The sequence below is a fragment of the Gorilla gorilla genome, chromosome 10 (assembly GCF_029281585.2).
Source record: "Gorilla gorilla gorilla isolate KB3781 chromosome 10, NHGRI_mGorGor1-v2.1_pri, whole genome shotgun sequence".
NCBI classification, from domain to species: domain Eukaryota; kingdom Metazoa; phylum Chordata; class Mammalia; order Primates; family Hominidae; genus Gorilla; species Gorilla gorilla.
In genome coordinates this window covers 39463897-39479822 of record NC_073234.2, presented here as the reverse complement: position 1 = coordinate 39479822, position 15926 = coordinate 39463897, and the positions used below count along the sequence as shown (strand labels likewise).

Below are 15926 nucleotides of genomic sequence, written 5' to 3'. Positions count from 1 at the left end.
AGAATGAACAGCAAAACTCATCTGACAGGAAGAGCTGCTTAGCATAATTCTTGATAATAGCTTCTCCTTAGCACATGGCCTCTGCTACAAGGGCAATGACCCATCATTTTTCCATACCATTGTGCACCCACCCAATGGGATGACAGAACTGACAGCTGGTCAAACTGATAACTAGACATATGGAAACAGAAGCACCCACAAAGTTGCCAGGCTGTCAAAGTAAAGAAAGAAAGGAGAATGCAGGTCAACATTTGGAAGGCTGTAAGGACTGGTATTTTCTTCTTTTCGTAACACCGTCACTCCTATCCAGTTAATTACCATGTTCTGTCAATACTACCTCCAGAATATCTCTTAAACGTATATTTGTGTACCTATTACTACTGCAACACTGCAATACAGACCACCAAACTTTCTCACTGGCCACAGCATCCTAACTGGACATCTGCCACCAAATTGCCCTCCTATGTCTGTCTTTTTCACAACTCTATTTGCAGTATTTAGTAAGTGCCTGATAAATTTTATTGACTAAATGTAATGCATTCTCTATGCTATGGCCAAATATGTCTTTATGAGCATGAAACATACTTGGTTAAAACCTTAACATGATTCCCTTCTCTGTTCAGAACAGAAGGCCATCATTCTTAGTAGGGTATGAAAATCCTTCAGCAGAATTTTTTTTAAGCTTTGATCCTTTCTTTATGTCTCTAATCTCATTTTGTGCCATTTTGTCCCGTCTTCTTCTCCACACACACTCACAGTCTATTTTTAACCCTAGAAAATTTCTCCAATGACTTCCAGCTAAATCTTACCCACCATGCCACCTGAAATATGTTAGCTATTCCCTCCATTCCCACCTACTCTTCAAAATGGGTAACTTCTACTCACTAGTAGAAGGGCAGGTTAGAATTCCTCCTATAGGATTTGCCCAAGACCATGTTGAGTGCCCTTCATTCTGCACAACAGCCACTTGCCATACCATGTTATAATCCACCTACTTATATTCAACCATTATTCTCATATAAGATTCCTAAAGACAGCAACTGTGCCCCATACATTTGTGAATCTGTAGGACTCATCCAAAGTCCAGCTTAATAGCTGGTAAATAAGTACTTACTGAATGTTGGTGGTGCCTTACAGCCAAATATATTGCATAGTGGTTAACATGAGAGGAAGGAAGTATGTGTCATCTCTCTAGATGACAAACAGGAAGTGAAAAAGAGTCGGGGGAGCATGCAACAAGACAGAGAAAACTAAGAAGGAAAAGAGAAAAATGAAATCCAATCTTCAATGTGTTTTATTCTGATTTTTAAATAACAAGTTTGAACAAAGTGAAACATAAAAGAGTGATCAAGGATTTTTGACAAAGGGGTAATACCAGAGAAAAACACCTAAAGGAAAAAAGCTGAATGTACATTTCTTCTTTACCTTGCATGACAGCACAAAAGGAGGGACATTGCCTTCTTTCTCTATTTGCTAACCACCAGGTCTCAGTATAAAATTTCCCAGCACAGAAATACTGAATGTGGTCCTGGCTCCAACACAAAAAGAAAAAAGAAGTGCCACATTCATTTGTGAAAACGGCAAAATTTAAGTGAATTTTGCAAAAAGCAAAAACAGTGAAAAGAAACTGGAAACTAAAGGAAAATACACATAGAGGAGGAAACCTTGAAATCGCTCCCAGGCAGCAGGAGCTTGCAAGGAGCACAAGGGAAAAGAGGAAACTGAGAAACGGTAACCCTGGCAGTGAAGGATGTTGAAGTGAAAAGTTGTCGAAGTGGAGGACTGACGATTAAATCTCCTGGACTTTCTCCCACTCTTCTCTTCTGTTACATATTTCATTTATGTACACGGAATTTTAGACTTTTGGATTATTTGAAACGCTTCTCATCCCACTAATGTTAAAAGTACATTTAATTGGCCAGATGCGGTGGTTCATGCCTGTAATCCCAGCACTTTGGGAGGCCGAGGTGGGTGGATCACAAGGTCAGGAGATCGAGACCATCCTGGCTAACACAGTGAAACCCTGTCTCTACTAAAAATACAAAAAGTTAGCCAGGCGTGGTAGTGGGCGCCTGTAGTCCCAGCTACTCGGGAGGCTGAGGCAGGAGAATGGCACGAACCCGGGAGGTGGAGCTTGCAGTGAGCTCATACTGCGCCACCGCACTCCATTTAATTGTTAAAAAGCAAGAAATAAAAAACTGTTATGCTATGAGAAAAATCATTTCCCCATGAAAACAGAAAGTAAGTTTAACTGGTCTATAAACAAAAATCTGGAAGGAAAAAAGGGGGGAATAAAGGAGATAGTATGAAAGAGATGTATAAAAAAGATCAAAGTGGAGGCTTAGAATCCAACCACCTGACCTCCCCTTGAGCCTAACACACTTCTGTGGAAATAGAGATCACATAAGGGAATTTTTTTTTAAGTCTTTTTAGGAGAATTCTTTACATTGATCTAAATACCGGACAAACTTGGTGTTAACTAGTTACAATGGCATGGACCTTAACAGACAAATCTCGAAAAAAATTCGCCCTTAGGGTAGAATGCGCGGTGGATTAGTCACGTGCCCCTTCTCCTCATAGGAACCAGAATGATCATTATAAAATGTAAATCAAATCACATTACCCCACTGGCCTTATACCTTGCTTAAAATCCCGGAATTTACCTATTCATTGAAATTAGAATAAAATATAAATCTTTTACTGGAGAAAAAAACCAACATCATCTTCCCTCTCAACCACTCTGACTTCATTTCACATCCCTGTACCCCAGCTTCCCTACGCTTCAATTACACTGGCCCTCCCACTATCCCCTCTGCCAAGCTAATTCTAGACCTTACCCTAAACGTGAATTCTGCCATGAAGGTTCTCCCACCTGTCTTTGTGTAGTGGTCTGCTTTTCATAATCACCTTCACAGAGATTATTATGACCATCCTGCCCTCCTGAGTCCAGAGAGACCCACCCTGCAGTTTCTCTCTCTCTCTCTCTCTCTCTCTCTCTCTCTCTCTCTCTCTCCAAATAGCCTGTAGCATTTTCTCTATTTATTATAATCTAAAATTATTCTATTCACTACTTTACACATTTGTATAAGTGTCTATTTTCTCCTTCTTCCCATTAAAATGTAATTTCCATGAGAGCAGAGATCCTGCCTGTAAGTCACTGCTCTAGCACATAGAACATCACCTGGATCATGGAACATCAAGAGATGTAGAATGAAGAAATAGGTGTATTATATAATCAGAATAAAAGATGTGAGTTTTTTAATGGAGAAGTTTTATTACTTCTTTTATATTCAACAACTAGAAATGGAGATGTGAAGAACAGTACATATTGGTGGAGCAATAGAAGAAGTGAGAAGAATGAGTGGGAGATGAGGAAATGGAAACAAAGACTAGATTACTCTTTTTTTTGAGGTTGCACAAGTTTTATTTATTAATTTTTATTATTATTATTATTATACTTTAAGTTTTAGGGTACATGTGCACAATGTGCAGGTTAGTTACATATGTATACATGTGCCATGCTGGTGTGCTGCTCTTTCAAGAAACATGCAGAGAAGGAAAGTAAAGATGGAGTGGTGGCTAGAGAGATTTAAACAAGACAACAGAGCCAAAAGAAAGGGAGGAGTTAAAGATACCAAAGTGAGTGTAGATTATGAAAGTTAATTTTCAAATGAGGTCAAAAAATAAGTAACAGTTTTGTAAATGTAAAGCATTCTACAAGTATAAACTATTATTGTTATTATTCCTTTAGTTTCCTTATTTTTATAGAAATTAAATGTATCCTCCAAAACTAAACCATTCTTTGTTCTTACTAATAGATTAATACAAATACCCTACTAAATAGGACATCGAGAGCTACAAGTTTGACTACACTGTTGCTTTTATCCAAAATCATGTCTAACCTGACTAGAATTTTATGACACTATGCCTGAATATAGAATATCCAAGTTATTACTGAAATAGCAATTGTCTTTGAGGTGGATGGTGCCATCGGTATTCATAGAGATTAAATAGGTATATATGGATATTAAAGCACAAGAGACTCATGTAAGTTGTATATATAAAGGGTATACAGTAACAAATTAGGAGATAATCATGTAACTCATACATATAATCATGTATGTTGTGTGTTATATCATCCAGAAACTGAGGTGGTTGATTTTAATCATTTTAATTACTACAGTTTTTCTTTTCACTTCGTATCATATATCAAGTATTATCACATGATAGCATTTTAAGCCACATTCACTAGGCACATTATGTGTGTCAGAACTTTCCTATTGAAGAACTAGTATTTACATTTCCTATATTGTAAGTTATTATCAAAAATTTATAGAGTTGTATTTTTACAAGCTAGTCATATGATTAGCCTAACTAGGTCATATTTTCTTAGACAACTTCAAAACACAGACTTTGAAACTTAAATCAGTTTCTAAACTTTGTCTGAACTGAAACACTTGTTTTAAAATGCTCATTAAGTTTGATGTATCAGTGTTTTGTAATGAATCCAGCTCTTAATTCTGTTCAGTAAAGAAGTCAACCCTGGAGATTTAGCCAAGAAAGCTGCATTGGTTTCTAAGGATTTCCTGGTAACAAACACAAGCCTCATTTAAGAACCACAATTATCTGCTTCCTTCACCCAAATTTTATACTTTCATTCATTTCCCCACAATACTGCAATTCTGGTGGGCACAAAAATTCAGGAGCACTATTGCTTTATGCCTAGCCATGTATAGCCAAATTGTTGGATTTGTGCAAATACCTTTACCACCCACAGATTGAAATGATATGGAATAGAAATGTATTATCATTTAAATGATTTCTCCAGAAACACAATATTCCAATGTGCCAAGCTCTAACATCCAAAACAGAAGACAATGCTGTAAGGCAAAAATAAAGCAATCATTTGTGATTTTTCAGAGCCCTAGAAAGACACCTGAAATGATCAAGGCTAAGCTACATCACCATGCATCTATTATTACAAGTGAATCACTTGCCCTCCTTTCTGTCTATAAAATGGGAATGTTGTCTATTTTTTTTCGAACAGGAATGCCATTAGAGTAAACAAGAAATCATGGGAGAGTTTGAACTTAAAGAAAGATGTGAAAAATCAGAGGTGTTACTGTTTCTTCAAAGGTCCTTCTCTCAGAGCATGGGCTTATAAGTCAGAAAAACCAAATGTGATCCTGGATTCCAACAAATAATAGTTAAATAAATTTGTCAACTTTACTTAACATCGAGTCTCAATGCACACATAAAAAATGTATAAATATTATTACATATAATATTGTAATGTATGTAACGAAAGCTAAAGGTATGTCTTTCATTCTCACATGCCCTGTTGAGGCATTTTACTCTTTTCTCAGTGGCTGTAGATAGTTTGAGGAGGGTGCATCCATAATATTTAAATTTCGTATCTCTTTCCACTTCAGTCTTAACCCTAAACTACTTTCTTTCTCTGCATTTGTTTTTTATTCAGTGCTCCTCTCCTTATCAATTGCTTATTGTTTTATATTATTATCTATCTCCTCCAGGGTCCAAATCTGTTTTTCCCAAAGAAAAAATTTAAGGAAAATATCGTACGGTTATATAGTATGACCAAAAGTGAGATTTCATATTGAACCACTGTAACAAGATATATATTATATGAAAAAATAAGCCATCAAAAATTTGAGTCTAACCAAGCTAAAATGTAAAATATATTAGAGCTACTAAATTGAAAATAAATCTAATTTTTGCAATTTAATATGAAATGTATGTGTCCACCAAATCATGATGATGTTTGTAAAGGACAGGGCTGGATAACTGAGATCTAGACAACACCAAACCTTGTTTTATATTTGCCCTCTGCTCCTACAAAAACTTCAGACAAAAGTACTAACAATTAGAAAAAATTGGATTACCTTATCCTACCCTTTTAACACAATGGCACTATGTCACACTATGAATTGAAACAGGTGGTAGGAGACAAGCAGTTGATTTGCAGATCTGTAAACAATCTGCAAAGCTTCCATTCCTGCATGATCTGGAGATGACTACATTTCACAAATGTTAGGTGGAGCACCATTATATAGAATAAGAAAGGAAACTTCCAATTATATGTAGCCTTTTATAGATGGCTAAATCATAAGCCTTATATTTAATTTTGTGATTATATATGGTAAAAAGAGAGATAGCTCTGCACATATCTAATTCTGTATATAATATTCATAATAAAACGTTTTCTTTCATTTTTAATAAGATTTTTATAATGCAAATAATAAAACTTTTATCAATGCAAATAAGCTATGGTAATGGAAGCAGTTCTAAATATTTCTTCAGTCTATTATCATTGGGACTAGTTAAGACTTTCATTCCTTTAGTTCTGGTGTACCTGTTCTCTTGGGAAATGAGGCACAGAAGAAATCCACTTCACCTCAGCTCTTTCTCCTGCATGCTGGCAAAGGAGTGAAAGAGTGAATGAGAACAACGAAAACAATCTTTAAGAGTTCTTTGTTAGGATAAAGTTTGTGGTCCAAGAACATTTATTCTCACCATGGTAACACCTACATATATGAAGGATTCTCCATTTTATGCATTTAACCATCCAGTATGGTCAATATGCCAGCAAGCACTAGCTAGTTAACAGCACGCATTCAAGAGAGCAAAACAGCTTTACCAGCAAACCACTACAACATGGAACCTCCCCCTCAACACGGATTGTTCTCAAAGGTAGGTGAACTGAAGAGTTAAAGTTGCATATCCGAAGGCCTCTGCTCATATAACCATCCCTTCTAAAGCACCAACATCAACATATTTCAAACATACCATCAAAAATTATAAAAGCAAACAAACCGTTAAAAAAAAAGGTAGTAGTTATGTGTCAAAAAGAATGTTATTCTATGTTCTCAAAAGAAACCAAAAGAAAAGAGTCCAAGAATAGACTGCTTAATCAACTTCACTTGAATTCACACTTCTCTCTGAGAATAATAGTTTAGGCAAAATTTTTGGACAATTATGTGCACTAGCATTAAATCCCTGAGCACAGCAATGTCACAAAGCACAGTGAAAGAGAGAGTGATGCTGGGACCCACACACTTTTATAACTACATTCTATTCACACTCCTTATATGTGTTTGATAGTTGGACATTACTTCATATACTTTAACGAGCTGTCTTTGAGGGAAAGGTAGAACATTACCAGATTTTAATATAACAAAGTACCATACTCAGCTTTCAGCTAACAGCTTAAGCAACTGAGAACTCAACTGATTAAGAATCAAAGCAGCAACCACTCTGTGCTACAAACCTCAGTCTACAGTAAGCCTCTATAACATATTGCTTTCTGACTTGTTCTTTTTGCAATAAGATTTCAGTACCTTTTAGAATCTCACTTTTTTACTCTTTCCCTTTATGAATAAAATCGGTCACATAATATACACTACTCTAACTTCTATTTGCCATCAGCCGCTTTGTTCCACCCCTAACATTTTCCTTATGGATGAATTTGGTTTCCTCAGTCATGATGCAGGTATTTTCCTGCAGTATGCAATCATATGGCAAAGCAGCAGTCAAGTGGTTAAATGTGCAATCTCGAGAAATTTTCCAAATGGTGAGATATATTCTATTGTGAAATTATGCCCCAAGGTGGTGGTGGAAGCCTATTACCTGGGTCTATTTTCAAAAAATTCTCCAAAGAACACCCTGAGGAAAGCCCTACATTACGGGGATATGAAGAACTAGTCCAAACTACAGCCATTGTCATTTCATATTGGCTGAAAACCTACTGACCTTATTTCTTCTCAATTTGTATCCCATTACTTCAATTGCTAGGAAGAAGGATTCAGGACACATCAGATAGAATACTACACAAAACAAGTGCCAGATATCACTACAGTTTAGCAACAATTTAACCAGTAATCCCTGAGTTAACACTCTTCTTGCAATGTACAATGGACATGAGAGTACACTGTAAACTGTATAGTAGTGTATAAATTAGACTTATTACCAAATCATACTAAATTAGGTAATAGGGTGAATGGATAAACAAATTGTGATATATATATATATATATATATATATATATATATATATACACACACACACACAAACATACATATACATATATATACACACACAGTGGAATATTATTCAGCCTTAAAAAGAAATTACAACATAGATGAATTTGGAAACATGTTAAGTGAAATAAGCCAGACACAAAAGTACAAATATTGTGTGGTTCTACTTATATGAGAGATACCTAGAATAGTCAAATTCATTGAGACAGAAAGTAGAATAGAGATTACCAGGAGCTGAAGGGAGGGAGAAATGGAAAGTTACTATTTAATGAATATGGAGTTTTTGTACAGGATGACTTTTAAAAGAGTTCTGGAGTAGATAAGTGGTAATGTACAACATTGTGAATGTACTTAATGCCGCTGAATTGTACAAAAAATGGCTACAATGGTAAACTTTATGTTATGTCTATTTTATAACAATAAAAATGAAGAGAAACAGATAAAATGGCAAGAGTCATAATGGAAACAGCTCTGCTCATTGGCTCTACCATATAACCTACATTTATTTTCTTCATGGCACTGAACAGTATTTGAAATAGTATTAACCTATTTGCTTACTTGTTTATTGTCTCTCTCTTCCCCTACTAGAATACAATCTACTATAAGAGCACAAACCTATGCCTTCTATTTCACTACTTTATTTCCAGCATTTATGTTTCTTATCGCAGAGTGTGTGCAGAATAAATATTTGTTGAATAAATAAATAGATGGAAGAAACACTACATATGTCCTTTTAATTTTGAGCTTGGTTGCTCTGCATGATCACACGCATTTTCTTATGCCCAATAACATTTAATGTCTCTACCTCTTGTAGGCAGTAGAATACTTTCAATTGTTGTTTATATTATATGTAAGTCTTGTATCTGTAAATAGAAGCTAAGCTCCTTGACAAACCATACAGTATAGTTCTATTTCCCCACAAAATATCTTACTTTTGCATAGTGCCATATGGTATACTAAGAACTTTTACATCTGTGATCATCCTTGGTTCACATGATCATGAGGCTGGCAGATGGAATCACCCCTCTTGCAGAGACGAGGGAGCAGGCTTAAAGAAGGTAATGACTTGTTCAAAGTCAAAGTTAGTAATTAGCACAGCCAGAACTCAAAACCAGTTATCCACCAGGCACAGTGGTTCATGCTGTGGCTCAACGCTTTGGAAGGCTGAAGCATGAGGATCACATAAAGACAGAAGTTAGAGGCTGCAGGGAAACGTGATGGCACCACTACACTCCAGCCTGGGCAACAGAGCCAAGACCGTGTCTCAAAAAAAATGTTTAAAAAATTCTTCCAGCTTCAGGCCCAAAGTTCTTTCCATTAAAAGTCTGATAATGAAGAAGCAGCAGCTTCTCCACTCCTTCTCGAATCTCCGCCTGGTTGGGGCCCACCTGCTTCCACTCCTGCCTCCACCATGTCCATCAAGGTGATCCAGAAGTCCTACAAGGTATCCACCTCTGGCCCCCGGGCCTTCAGCAGCCGCTTCCTACATGAGTGGGCCCGGTGCCCCCATCAGCTCCTCAAGCTTCTCCCGAGTGGGCAGCAGCAGCTTCCAGGGTGGCCTGGGCGGAGGCTTTGGCGGGGCCAGCGGTATGGGAGGGATCACTGCTGTCATGGTCAACCAGAGCCTGCTGAGCCCCCTTAACCTGGAGTGGACCCCAACATCCAGGCCAGGCCCTGCACATCCAGGAGAAGGAGCAGATCAAGACATTCAAAACAAGTTTGCCTCCTTCATCAACAAGGTACGGTTCCTGGAGCAGCAGAACAAGATGCTGGAGGCCAAGTGGAGCCTCCTGCAGCAGCAGAAGATGGCTCAGAGCAACATGGACAACATGTTCCAGAGCTACATCAACAACCTTAGGTGGCAGCTGGAGACTCTGGGCCAGGAGAAGCTGAAGCTGGAGGCAGAGCTTGGCAACATGCAGGAGCTGGTGGAGGACTTCAAGAACAAGTACCATGATGAGATCAATAAGCATACAGAGATGGAGAATGAATTTGTCCTCATCGAGAAGGATGTGGATGAAGCTTACAAGAACAAGGTAGAGCTGGAGTCTCACCTGGAAGGGCTGACTGATGAGATCAACTTCCTCAGGCAGCTGCATGAAGAGGAGATCTGGGAGCTGCAGTCCCTGATCTCGGACACGTCTGTGGTGCTGTCCATGGACAGCAGCCACTCCCTGGACATGGACAACTTCATCACTGAGGTCAAGGCCCAGTATAAGGAGATTGCCAACCGCAGCTGGGCTAAGGCTGACAGCATGTACCAGATCAAGTATGAGGAGCTGCAGATGCTGGCCAGGAAGCACGGGGATAACCCGCGGTGTACAAAGACTGACATCTCCGAGATGAACCAGAATGTCAGCTGGCTCCAGGCTGAGATCAAGGGCCTCAAACGCCAGAGGGCTTCCCTGGAGGCCACCATCACAGATGCCGAGAAGCGCAGGGAGCTGGCCATTAAGGATGCCAACACCAAGCTGTTGGAGCTGGAGGCCGCCCTGCAGTGGGCCAAGCAGGACATGGCACAGCAGTTGCGTGTATACCAGGAGCTGATGAATATCAAGCTGGCCCTGGACATCAAGACTGCCACATACAAGAAGCTGCTGGAGGGTGAAGAGAGCTGGCAAGAGTCTAGGATGCAGAACATGAGTATCTACTCAAAGACCACCAGTGGCTACGCAGGAGGGCTGAGCTCGGCCTATGGGGGCCTCACAAGCCCCCCTCCTCAGCTATGGCCTGAGCTCTAGCTTTGGCTCTGTTGCAGGCTCCAGCTACTTCAGCCACACCAGCTCCACCAGGGCTGTGGTTGTGAAGATCGAGACCCGCGATGGGAAGCTGGTGTCTGAGTCCTCTGACGTCCTGCCTGAGTGAACTGCCATGGCAGCCCCTCCCACCCTACTCCCCCCTGCAGCTGCCCCAGAGTCCATGAGAGAGGCCGCTGTGCAGGGGAGCACAGGGAACAGGAGACCCACTTGAGACTCAGCCCTAGCCCTCAGCCCACCCGCGGGGGGAGTTTACTGCCGGGGGACCCCCCTTCCCCATACCTCCAGCTACAAAACAATTCATTTTTTTTTCCAAAATAAACCCTCAGCTAGCTCTGCCAACTGTCAAAAAGAAAAAAGAGTTTGATAATGAAAACAATTCTAATGTCATATTTCCATAATATAAAATAGAATATGTTAAAATAATTCCTACTAAATTTTTTTTTCTGGGACTATGAAAAAGGATGCCTTGGCCATGGGTTTGTTTTAAATGCTAAACAAGAGAGGAATTACACATGGCTAGAAATAAATTTAGCTGATTATTTGCCAATATAATATTATATATACAGTTATGCATTGCTCAGTAATCAGGATACATTCTGAGAAATGCATCATTGGGCAATTTTAATGTGTGAACCTCATAGAGTGTACTGACACAAACCCATATGGTACAGCCTACTGCACACCTAGGCTATTTGGGATAATCTATTGCTCCTAGGTCACAAACCTGTAGGCAACTGTAACACAATGGTACTTGTGTATCTGAGCATATCTAATTACATAGAAAAGGTGCAGTAAAAATAGCATATTAAATCTTATGGGACCACTATTGTATGGACAGTTCATCACTGGCCAAAACATTGTATGCAGCCTATGACTGTACAGAAAAAACTGACTACAAATATATGATGGGGCTGGTAGGAGCCCTACAGCCCAGTCAGTGAAGTGAGGGCTCAATCATCTCACTGTCCAATTCACCTCCAGGAAACTTTCTGCTTCAGCCCATTGAGGACACATGGGAAGGAGAGCCTCATACCACCCCCACCCTCCCTTTTCCCTTCAGGAGCCAGAAATCCAGAATCATATCTGAAATTCATCATTTTTAAATGTTATCAATTAATCTCATTTTAAAGAACATTCTGCATGTCAAATACAGCCTGTGGGCAACCAGGGTGTGGCTTCAGTTCGAAGCCATCTTATTTCTGAGTAGGTAGCACTTTCTACTCTGGACTGTTTAAACTCTGACTTGAATCAGAAAAAAAAAAGCAAGAAGAGAACATATGAATACAAAAAAAAAGTCTTGGTTATCTTCTCTGTGCTTCTTATTTACCCACATTGAAAATTTTGCCTAGACTTATGGACTTCAAATGAGTGCCATTATATGAAATAACTGTGCTTATAAGAGTGCTTTAAAGTCCTTAGATTTGAAGATGTTTAATGTACTAATCCAACTTAAAAACTGCCTTCCATGGGAGAATCCAGAGGCTAAAACACAGGCTAAAAATAGAGTATTTATTCTTGTAAGGACAGGATCTGATGTTTCTACTCTATACTTTAGCAGTGGCACATAAAGATTATAATTGGGAATGAAAGAAAGAAAAGGACCTACTGAAAAACAGATGTCTTGAGCTAGAAGTAGCAATCACAGCATCTGCACTTTGGCGTCGGGAGAAAAACACTGGAGGAAAACAATAAAGCACAAGGTATAAAAATACCAAAGAAGTCAGCTGGTTTTCTCAGTTGATTGGGGGGAAAATAGAGTACAAAAGGATATTTAGAAGACTTTGGTAAAATTCTGAAGACTTAAATAGCTTATGGTTCAGATAAGCTGAGAAATGAAGGTAAAAGGAGAATAAAATGGCTGTGCTTAGTTTTTCTGTTACTGTAAGGCTTAAAAGACAATTCAGAACTGGCTCAAATTCAGACTCTTTTACCAAGATCAGTACCATTGCTTCTTTCTTGGTATCGTCTTTCAAATGTCAAATTCACTCCAATCTATTACATATAACTTTCCAGAAAGCACCTTAAAAACCGCTTCACTTTATTTCCTTGTGAATACTCTATGCTATATTTATATATTCTACCTACTACATAACACAGAAAGAATGCAGGATTTGGAGTAAGAATACTTGGATTCAAGACTTGGTCACCTGTTTAGGTAGATGATTTCTGGAATCATTTAATTCCTCTGAGCCTCAGTTGATCATTTTGTACAATAAAGGTAATATGACTTGCCTTAACTACCTCACAAGGTTGTTGCAAGGATTAAAAAAGTGTCTCTCAAGTTTTAATCTTAAAAATATATTATCTGCAAAGCCAAAGGTTCATCCTCCAAGGAAACTACAACCTAACTGATCATTTAACAAACGCTATTAAACATCTACTGTTACTTTAAATACTGGCAATATAGCTGTGAAAATGACAAGGTCCCTGCCTGCACACATGGAGCCCATAATCTGATTACAGTTGTAAATTTTTAATTTGGGGTTTGATGATAACATAGTAAACAAAAAAAATTCATCTTTCAGCTAGTAAGTAGATTACAAGTTTGTGATAATGTATTGTTTTTCATTAATTTTCATAAAGAAAAGAATATAATGGCATTATCTTAATTAAATTCAAAGAGGCACTTAGCCTGAAACCACAGAGTAAAGGCATTATTTACTACACATGTGTCATTGGAATATAGTAATTATTAGTCACCACAGACACACTTGCAATCATGCAAACATAAGGAAAATGCGGCTGCTTACTCAAAGTTTGATTTGTGGAAACATGGTATATTCATCCAAAATAGCTATTACGAAGTTCTTATTTTATGCAGGGCCCCACAGTGGACACTATAAGGGATAGGTCAGCAAGCCCCAGTTTCTTGCTTCCTTCAAAGGACTTGTAATAAAGGAATAAAAGATTTGTGAGCTCATGTAAGTAAGAGAATGATGTATGAATATTGAAGAAGGGATTATAGTGGCTTAGAAAGAGATACCAAATTTAAGGAGTGAAAAGGTGCCTTCATGAAATTTTGACCAATAATGCAAAGCACCAGACCAGCAGTCAAAACTCCAAGTTTGAGTCTAATGATGTATTCACCCAAATCTGGTTCTATGAACTGAAGCAAATTACTTTAACTCAGTTTTTCTATCTATGAAATAAAAAAATAGAAAACTACCAATATTCTGACCTTCTCAAATCCTTGAGTTGGAAAAACTCACGACTGAATGAACAGATTTTTCTGAATACCAGTTACTCCACAGTTTTGATTGTTGCATTAGATAACTAACATATGTGAAGTACTCTCACTATTTCTTACACTAAGTAGGTCCTCAATAAATGTTGAACCCTGATCTGAAGTAGGAAATAGTTGAACTAAATCTTAACATATTGGTAAGATTTTAATACAGAGAGATATGAAGAAAGTAATGTCAAGCCAAAAGAGCAGGCTGGGGAAAGACACGGAATTTAGAACATGCAAAGAGTATGAATGGCAAGTAATCTCATTTGGCTCCACGCTAAAGTGTATTAAGTGGAGGAATAAGAGGTAAGCTTGAAACGATGGCGCTGACCCAGAATATTTAGAATGCTGACGGCCACATGGAAGTGTTTTCCCTTAATGTAGTAGGTACCAGCGAGGCACTGGGGGACTGCAAAGGACATCAGCCTAAACATGTAAAATCTATACAAACCCTTTGCATCATTTGATGATCAAACATCTCCAAAGAAAGCCAATCAACAAGCTCTTTGGGTAATATATTTGACAGTAGCTCATATGACACCACTACCATTTCCAGTTAACATAAATAGAAAGAAACTCTTTGATGACTATTTGTAGTCGCTCTTTTTTAGTAGGACACCAGTGAATGCCTCTCTCAATATTAGGTGCATTGCATTTCTCAGAATTTATCGTTAATCAAGCTATCTTAAAAACTAGAGATGCTAAATGGAAAGATTTGTATCAATAAAGTACAGAGTTTATAATTTGTTTCAGAAAGACGTCACTATACATTTATGAATCACTACGGTACTCCATATAAATACAAAAGAAAGCATGACAAAAATATGTTCTCTAGGCTACCAATTTGCGCTGTGTCTTAAAACTACTATGCAATATGTTTGTACTATGATGAGGGTTACAATAAGAGAATGAAGAATAATTTGAGGGAGAGAAAAAGAAAAAAGAAGCTAAAAGATAATTAATATCTAAGCTAAATAAAATAAGAAAAACAAAAGCATTTCAAATGTGGAAGCCTGCCTTCTTTTAGGAGTTTTTCACTCCATTCCATTATTAAAATTCAGCCAAATTTCTTAACTGAAGTAAGACAATACTTGCTAAATAAACTTCTTTGTTTCTACTGTAGGAAGCATCTAAATTTATAGTTTCTTCTTTTTACAAACCTCTTTCAAATGGATGAAATATTTTCACAGTCATAATTCAATACAGTGAGTAAGATGTTTTTCCCTGTATTATAAAAATAAGAAAACTGAGGCTCAGAGGGATGAAGTGACTTGCTCAGTCAGAGCACACCAAAAAGGGACAGCTTTAAGACCTGTATCCAGGTCCTCTGATTACAAATCTCTTGTTCCTTCTAGCATATCATCCTACAGCAATACTAGTGGGCATGCTATGGGTCAGATAAAGAGTAGAGAAGGAGTTCTCGGCATTCACAATAGTTGCTCTTTTGCACAAAGGGAGAAGAATGACATAGTGCCAGGGTGCAGGGCAGCTTCGTTTCTTTTTCATTTATCTAACATAGTCCTACACCTTCCATACTGAGAACTGTATAAAAATAATCAAGTTCACAGAACCCTTGACACCATCTGCTGACACCACCCTGTACAAACATCAAATGTAGATGATAATACAATTAAGTTTTAATCTACTTTGGGACACTATCCAATTTGTGGACCATCTGGGGAGCATGTGTCCTCCACCTCAGTTCACCTTTGCTGTTTGCCTGATTCTGGACTAACTCTTTCTGTGTGAAGAATGAAAACTGATCACTGCATTAAAATATAATTCAGAAGGCAATAGTATGCTGGAAAACTACATAATTGTCCCCAATGGTAAACAGAAATAATTTGAAGTTCTCTGCTATTAGAACTTATAAGCATTGCT

At 38.1% G+C, this 15926-nt stretch overlaps 1 protein-coding gene and 1 pseudogene across 7 annotated transcripts in view; one reads left to right on the top strand and one right to left on the bottom strand.

The window, feature by feature from the left end:
- Positions 1-15926, bottom strand: part of TAFA2 (TAFA chemokine like family member 2) — a 537284-nt gene that overhangs the window by 162355 nt on the left and 359003 nt on the right. The window lies entirely within an intron of this gene.
- LOC109029188 (keratin, type II cytoskeletal 8-like) lies at positions 9445-10922 on the top strand (annotated as a pseudogene).